This window comes from Hordeum vulgare, chromosome 7H, assembly GCF_904849725.1.
Source record: "Hordeum vulgare subsp. vulgare chromosome 7H, MorexV3_pseudomolecules_assembly, whole genome shotgun sequence".
Lineage (NCBI taxonomy): Eukaryota > Viridiplantae > Streptophyta > Magnoliopsida > Poales > Poaceae > Hordeum > Hordeum vulgare.
In genome coordinates this window covers 441,982,083-441,990,680 of record NC_058524.1, presented here as the reverse complement: position 1 = coordinate 441,990,680, position 8,598 = coordinate 441,982,083, and positions in this window count along the sequence as shown.

Here is an 8,598-nt window from a genome sequence, read left to right as displayed (position 1 = left end):
CAAATGCCCTGAGAAGTTACGTGGAATTTTTTGGGATTATATAAAAAATACTGGGCGAAAGAAGTACCAGAGGGGGGCTGCCAGGGCGCCACAAGCCCTGCCATCGCCACCCCCTAGTGGCGGAGGGCAAGATTGTGGGCTTCCTGACGGCCCACTAGCCCTCCTCTTTTTCTATATGAAGGGTTTCGTTCCAGAAAAAATCAATCGGGAGCTTTTTCGTGGTTTCGCCGCCGCCACGAGGCAGAACTTGAGCAGATCCAGTCTAGAGCTCCCGCAGGACGATCCTGACGGGGAAACTTAACTCCCGGAGGGGGAAATCGTCGCCATCGTCATCACCAACACTCCTCTCACCGGAGGGGAGGCATCTTCATCAACATCTTCATCAATACCATCTCCTCTCCAATCCCTAGTTCATCTCTTGTAACCAATCTCCGTCTCACGACTCCGATTGGTACTTGTAAGGTTGCTAGTAGTGTTGATTACTCTTTGTAGTTGATGCTAGTTGGATTACTTGGTGGAAGAGTTTATGTTCAGATCCTTGATGCTATTCATTACACCTCTGATCATGATTATGATTATGCTTTGTGAGTAGTTACTTTTGTTCCTGAGGACATGGGATAAGTCATGCTGATAATAGTCATGTGAATTTGATATTCGTTCAGTATTTTGATATGTTGTATGTTGTCTTTTCCTCTAGTGGTGTTATGTGAATGTCGAATACATAACACTTCACCATATTTGGGCCTAGAGGAAGGCATTGGGGAGTAGTAAGTAGATGATGGGTTGCTGGAGTGACAGAAGCTTAAACCCCAGTCTATGCGTTTCTTCGTAAGGGTCTGATTTGGATCCACTAGTTTAATGCTATGGTTAGACGTTGTCTTAATTCTGCTTTTTTAGTTGCGGATGCTTGCGAGAGAGGTTAATCATAATTGGGATGCTTGTCCAAGTAAGGGCAGTACCCAAGCGCCGGTCCACCCACATATCAAACTATCAAAGTAACGAACGCGAATCATATGAACATGATGAAACTAGCATGACAGAAATTCCCGTGTGTCCTCGGGAGCGTTTTTCCTCCTATAAGACTTTGTTCAGGCTTGTCCCTTGCTACAAAAGGGATTGGTCCACTTGTTGCACAGTTGTTACTACTTGTTACTTGTTACTCTTTGCTTGCTACGTTTCACCTCGCTACACCATCACTTGTTACCGCTACTTTCACTGCTTGCAGTTATTACCTTACTGAAAACCGTTTATCAGAGCCTTCTGCTCCTCGTTGGGTTCAACACTCTTACTTATCGAAAGGACTACGATTGATCCCCTATACTTGTGGGTCATCACCGGTTTATCAGTGGGAGCCATAGGAGCTCGCACAGAAGTGGCATCCCCAGTCCGCTCCGGAGTATCCCGGAGCTGGTTATTTCCCACCTTGGGAGTAGACCAAGCTAGGCCAAAAGCCTAAGCTTGGGGGAGTACGTGTTCTCACCGACTTTACATTCATGCTTATGCTTTCACCTTGTTAGCCGGTGTTTACACTTTGCCACTGTATTATCCATGCTAGTTTATTTTCGTTTTCTTGATTTCTTGTTTTGTGTCCTTTTGAGAAAACAAAAAAAGAAGAAAGCCAAAAATATTTTCCTTTCTTCTTTTTGCTTGTTGGGAGCTTTCCCGTGTAAATAGTTTTCTTTTTCTTTGGATCAAGGTATAAGATATTAGTTACAATGTTTAGTGGATCTTGCATGAATACCTGGTTACCTTTCAAAGAGTCATATTACTTTGTCTTCTCCTTTGTGTTTGCCTGCAGATTCAGCTTAGTCCAATGCACGAGCACTCTTATTATTGTTCACATCGTTCGATCGTGCAAGTGAAAGGCAATAATGATGATATATGATGAAGTGACTGAGACTGGAAAAGCTGGTATGAACTCTATCTATTTTGTTTTTGTAAATATGACTAGCTTGTCATCCCAGATTCAGTTTTGTTGTGAGAGAATCATGTTTGCAATGACAACTTAGAGATTATAGTTTCTGATGCCATGCTTATTTAGCTAGGATCTTATAATGGTTTGTCTTGAATGCCAACATAGATTTTGAGATGACTATGATGTAGTATGATAGGATGGTATTCTCCTTTGAATGATTCAAGTGGCTTGACTTGGCGCATGTTCATGCATGTAGTTGAAACAAAATCGACATAGCCTCTATGATGTTCGTGTTCATGGTGATTTATATCATGTTCATGCTTGCACTCCATGTTAGTCAAACTCATTGCATCCTGATGACTGTTGTCGCTCTCTAGTTGGTCGCTTCCCAGTCTTTTGCTAGCCTTCACTTGTACTAAGTGGATTACTGTTTGTGCATCCACTTCCATAAACCCAAAAGTTTTTCCATGAGATTCCACCATACCTACCTATTTGCGGTATTTACCTGCCGTAACAAGTAAATTTGCATGTGCCATTCTCTAAACCTTCAAGAAATAATCTGTTTTGCATGCCCGAACCGCTCATGTGGTGACAGGGGGCTATTGGTATCTTCCATGTTAGGCGTGTGATCCTCGACATGTGTTTATTCACTGTCATTCACGAGAAAGGGGCCGGTAATTGGAATGCCCAGTTCCACGCGTAAATCGAAAACATAATTGTAAAACAAGACTCCCCCCGGATTGATGTTAATATGGACAGTACCCGAGGATTCGGCTAGCCGTGGAGTGTGATTGGTTGGTGGGGGAGTTAAAACTTTACTTTTCTGTTTGGGAACCGCCTATAGCATGAGTAGCACAGAAGATATTGAGAACTCTTGGTCATTGCGTTGACAATGAAAGCATGCCACCCAAAATTATTATCTATGTTTTCAAAGCTTGAGTTCTGGCACCTCTAAAAATCAATGCTTCCCTCTGTGTAGGGCCTGTCTATTTATTTTCCTATTGAGTCATCCTCTTCTTATATAAGCACCAATTAGAGAGCACCTCTGTCATTTTTATGCTTTGCTTTTGATTGATATTGAGTATGACTATGACTGGATCTTCTTTGCTATGAATTACAATGTTTAGTCAGCCCTTGATCTTTGAAAGTGCTCTGCATTTATGTTTTGCGGTCTCAGAAAGAGCTAGCGAGATACCACCTATTCATATTGCTTCATGCTTGTGTTTGATTAAATTGTTGGTATCTAAAACTGTAAGTGCATCTAGTGCCCCTTAGTGATTTTGGTGGTTTGAAGACTTATAGGTTAAGTATCTAATGTGTTTATAAGTGTACACAGGATCTATAAGTCATTGAGGAGTTTGAGAATTTGAAGAATATCGACCCCTACAAATGTATATCTTCAGTTGAAGAAATTGGTCTCAAGCTGAAGACATGAATCGCGAGGAATCTGCAATGAAATTGATATTCCTCATGAAGATACTCATATTGAGAAGACCGGTGGTTCCTGAAGAAAATCATTCTGAAGAAATTGAAGCGTGAAGATTCAAGTTTTCTGTTTTACTTTCTTCGCATTTGATGAATAGGAACACCGTACTGTTAAAGGGGGTCAAAGTAACACTATGGAATGGATTCCCTCATGATGCTCAACCCAAGCCTAATCCTACCAAAAGCCTCAAGTGAGGAATATGAGTGACATGAGGACTCTCACAGTTGAGGGTCCCGACCGTTTTGATAACCACGCCAAGTCACTGGTCTTATCGACTCCAACGGTCATATTATTTAAGGGCATTAGTGTCAAATCATGTCGGGATGCTCCCAGGCTATAAATAGTCACCCCCACAACCACTAGCTGGTTGGCTGCTCCGTTAGAAACTGACACTTGTCTAAGAGCAACCCAAATTCCTCACAGCCTTCGAGAGTAATTCATTAGTGAGGAAATACACCACCCACCGAAACCACAAACCAAACCTAGTGATTGAGCATCACTGAAGAAGTTGTTCCTGTGTGGGACTGAAGCCTTTTACATTTGAGTACTATGCATCCTCCAGACGGTTAGGCGTCATGGTCTAGAGCAATCCAGCAGTCAATTGTGGATCGCCGGGTGACCGAGTTTGTGAGGGTTTGGAAGTCTGCCCTGAAGACTTACCATGAGTGTTGGGCGAGGACTGTGTGTCCTTAGCTCAAGGAGAATATGGTAGGGACTGTGTGTCCCGGGACTGGGTGTCCTTTGGTTTCAATACCAAGCCGCTCCAAACCAGATGTACAACTGTCACAGCAGTTGGAACTAGGTCATCAATGACTGTCGTCTCTGAGAACCGGGTTCTAACTCCTCAACTCTTTACTTTCTGTGTATTATGTATTGATGACTTTCACTGTGACTATTTGAAGAATTTGGTGAAGACTTTCTCTGAATTTCCTCAACCTCAAATTCTACACAATAGTTAATCATCACCAGTATTCTGCGTGCCTGCTTACTGTGCAATCTGTTTTCACATTCTTCACTCTGAAATACTACTGGTGTGAACGTTTGCACGTCTGATCCTTTACTATTTCCGATGTAAGTTAGTCATCAGTGAGGAATTTCCTCAAAAGGAATTTCCTCAGTGATGAAATTCTAAAAATCTCCTATTCACCCCCCCCCTCTAGTCGATATAACGCACTTTCAATTGGTATCAGAGCAAGGTACTCCCCTATTCTGTGTGATTTTGGTTTAACCACCTGGAGTTTTAGTTATGTCGACTGCAGGCATGTTCAAGGTGACTGCAGCATGTCCTACCTACGAAGGGAAGAACTTTCCTTTCTGGAAGACCAAAATGCAAATGCATCTACAACCTATTGACAATGATCTCTGGTATATTGTGGAAAACGGCGTCCCCATCATTTCTGCCAGTGTCACTGCAGCTGATGTGAAGAAATTCAAGCAACTTGATTCTCAAGCGAAGAACATCATCTGTGGGCATCTGAGCCCTGGTCAGTTTGGAAGAGTAAGTGCTTTGGGCTCTGCAACACTGATCTGGGAGAGACTGTGCAAGGTGAACGAAGGAGTATCAACCCAGCGTGACTCTCGTGTTGATATTGTTCGCAATCTCTTCAATCGCTTCAACAGACATGACAATGAATGCTGCCAAGACACCTTTGATCGCCTCACTGATATATCAAATGAACTGCAAGCACTGGGAGCTCGAGACATCACTGATCACGAAGTTGTGAAGAAACTGCTGAGATCCTTGGATTCTTCATTTGACACTCTAGTTCTGATGATTCAAGAAAGACCTGACTACAAGATGCTAGATCCAGCTGATATCCTTGAAAGGCTAAATACTCATGAATTCCAGTTAGAAGAAAAGAGATATCTATATGGACAAAGTTATTCCAGACCACATGCACTGAAGGCTAGAGCAATTTCCTCATCTAAAGAAGAAGACACAGATGACAACAGTTGTGACCCTAAAGAATTTGTACAGGAGCTTGCAATGCTTGTGAGGAAATTCTAGAGATTTACACGACGAGGCCAGCTCGGTAAATCATCAAGAAGATACATGAGGAAATCAGAATCTCCATCTGAGGACTACAAGAAACGGACATGTCACAAGTGCAAGAAATCAGGTCATTACATTGCTGATTGTCCCCGCTGGGGAAAGGAATCAAAGAAGAAGAAATACAAGGATGACAGTTCTGATGACTCGAAGAAGAAGAAGAAATCTTCAAAATCCTCATCTTCAAAGTCCTCATCACACAAGAAGACTAGCTTCAGAAAGGCTCGGGCACTTATTGGCAAGGAAATGGACTCCGAGGCAGAATCAGAGGAATGTGATGAAGAAGAAGGCTCTAGAGAAGACTCAGAATCCGGACAGGCTAGTATTGCACTAGCAACCACTTTCGTCAGCAAGTCAATCTTCAATCTTGAAGAAAATGATTGCACCATCCATACTGATGACTATGCAGATGACATCGCTCCAACCTATTGCTTCATGGCAAAAGGTTCAAAGGTATCAAATAATGCCTCCTCCTCTGATTCAAGTGACTGTGAACATAATGATTATAAGAAACCCAGTTACAGTAAACTTGCTATCATTGCCACTAAACAACAAATTGCTCTGGAAAAGCTTCAAAAACTGCTAGAAAAAAGTGATGATCTGTTGAATGATGAAATGAATCTTAATCAAATCCTCGTTGATGACATGAAAAATCTTCAGTCTAGATTTGATAATCTTCAGGATCGTTATGATACACTCCTCACTGATCATGAGAAGCTTTCCTACGAATTTCTTCAAAGGAAGCTTGATCTTGAGAAGCTGAGGATGTCTCATGATGATCTTCGTATGGAAAATGATTCATTACTAGCTCAACAGATCAGCGCTAGTCAAGTTGAATTTATTCCTCCATGTCTTAAATGCATTGAACGTGAAACTGCTAATTCCTCACCAGAATCGTCAAATGCTACAAATTCTTCAACTGCACCTGTTGTGTCTATTTCCTCACTTGAGGAAAACACAAATGTTACTGATGAAAATGCAGGGTTGAAGGAATTGTACGTGACACGCATGTACAAAAGCCTCAAAGGACACCAAACCCTTTGTGATGTGCTCAAAACGCAGATCTTGAACAGGAACCCGAGGAAAGAAGGAATTGCCTTTGAGAGGAAATTAAATGTTGATGGATCTTATTGGAAACCTGAGCGGTATCCCAAAACCTCATGGGTTGCTGCTACTGGGCCTCCTTTTGATCCATCTAATCTAACTGGCTTCTCATGTGAATTATCCTATTCCTCGGATGAGTCATTTGATTCCAACTATAAACTGTTCAAAAATCAATCTGGTGAAGTATTTGCTCGATATGTTGGAATTAACTGCAGGAATGGCCCTCCTCTGAGGAAAATCTGGGTTCCCAAAAGTTGTCTTCAAAATCTTCAGGTGAATGTCCTCATGACACCACCTCTGAAGAATCTGAACCCCAGATCAAATTCCTCAGGAGGACCAAAGTCTTCAAGAGGATTAAAATCCTCAACTGGTCAAAACTATGCTCGTACCCATGCTTATGCATCTAACATGCAGGGAAACTACAAGGAATAAGAATATGAGCGTTACTCCTCAAATCATTATGTTCATAAATCCTCAAACCAGTTCTCTGCATATTCATATGAGTACTTTAACCCCCCTACTGTTAAGAGAAGTGCATTAGCTTCAATGCCACCTTTCTCATATGGTGCTCGCAGGATGATGAATGCTTTACCACCCCTTCAGATGTGGGTGGTGAAGAAATCAAACTAATCACTTCTGCAGGTCAGGTCTCCAGATGAAAATCAACATCTGAAGAATTTGCTGGAGACCTGAGGAAATGCTTGATAGCACGCAAGCTAATGATTGATTAAATAGAAATATTTCACACGTCCTTACATTTCTGTTATGATGAAATTACTGAACTGATGAAATTAGTATCATATTCTTCAAATCTGAAGCATATGAGATGGTAAGCTGTACTAATTCATCTGCAGGATGACAAACCCAAAAATACTGAGTGGGTTCTTGATAGTGGCTACACACATCACATGACTGGTGATAAAAGCCTACTGATGAATATGCCACTAACTCCATCACCTCTGAAGCAAATCACATATGCTGACAAAGGTAAAAGCCAGGTATTGGGACTTGGCAAAGTAGCTATTTCCAAGGATAGGCATATGGACAAAGTGATGCTTGTTGAATCCCTTGGTTTTAACCTCATGTCAGTCTCGATGCTTTGTGATCTTGATATGATTGTTATCTTTGGTAGATATAGATGTGTAGTCATCATGGAATCTGACAAATCCAAAGTCTTCGAAGGTGTAAGAAGAGGGGATTTGTACATTGTTGATTTCTCTACAGGTCCTCAACCAGCCACTTGCTTACTAGCAAAAACCTCAGAAGGATGGTTGTGGCACCGAAGACTAGGTCATGCAGGCATGAGGAATCTGCACACGCTTGCAAAGAAGAAGCATGTCATCGGCATCGAATCAGTCAAATTCCTCAAGGACCATCTCTGCGGTGCTTGTGAATCCGGGAAATTGACCAGATCCAAGCATCCCTCTAAAACCATCATGACTACTACACGTCCATTCGAATTGCTTCATATGGATTTATTTGGACGTACTCACTATGCCACACTAACCAATGCATCATCTTTATATGGCTTCGTCATAGTTGATGATTATTCCAGATATACTTGGGTGCATATCATACTGTATAAAACTGAAGTGCAGGAAATCTTCAAACGATTTTCTTCAAGGGCGTCGATGAACTTTGGCATCAAGATCAAACACATGAGGAGTGATAATGGAACCGAGTTCAAGAACACTGGTCTTGATGATTATCTTGATGAACTTGGTATTACTCACGAATTGTCTGCTCCTTATACTCCTTAGCGGAATGGTGTCGTCGAAAGGAAGAACAGGACTCTGGTTGAAATGGCAAGAACTATGCTTGAAGAATATCAGACTCCTCGTCGCTTCTGGCCTGAAGCAATCAACACTGCATGCCATATCATCAACAGGGTATATCTTCACAAATTCCTCAAGAAAACCTCATATGAACTCCTCACTGACAAGAAACCCAATGTAAGTTATTTCAAAGTCTTCGGTCCAAAATGCTGGATTAGAGATCCTCACCATAGCTCAAAATTTGCACCTAAGGCACATGAAGGTTTTA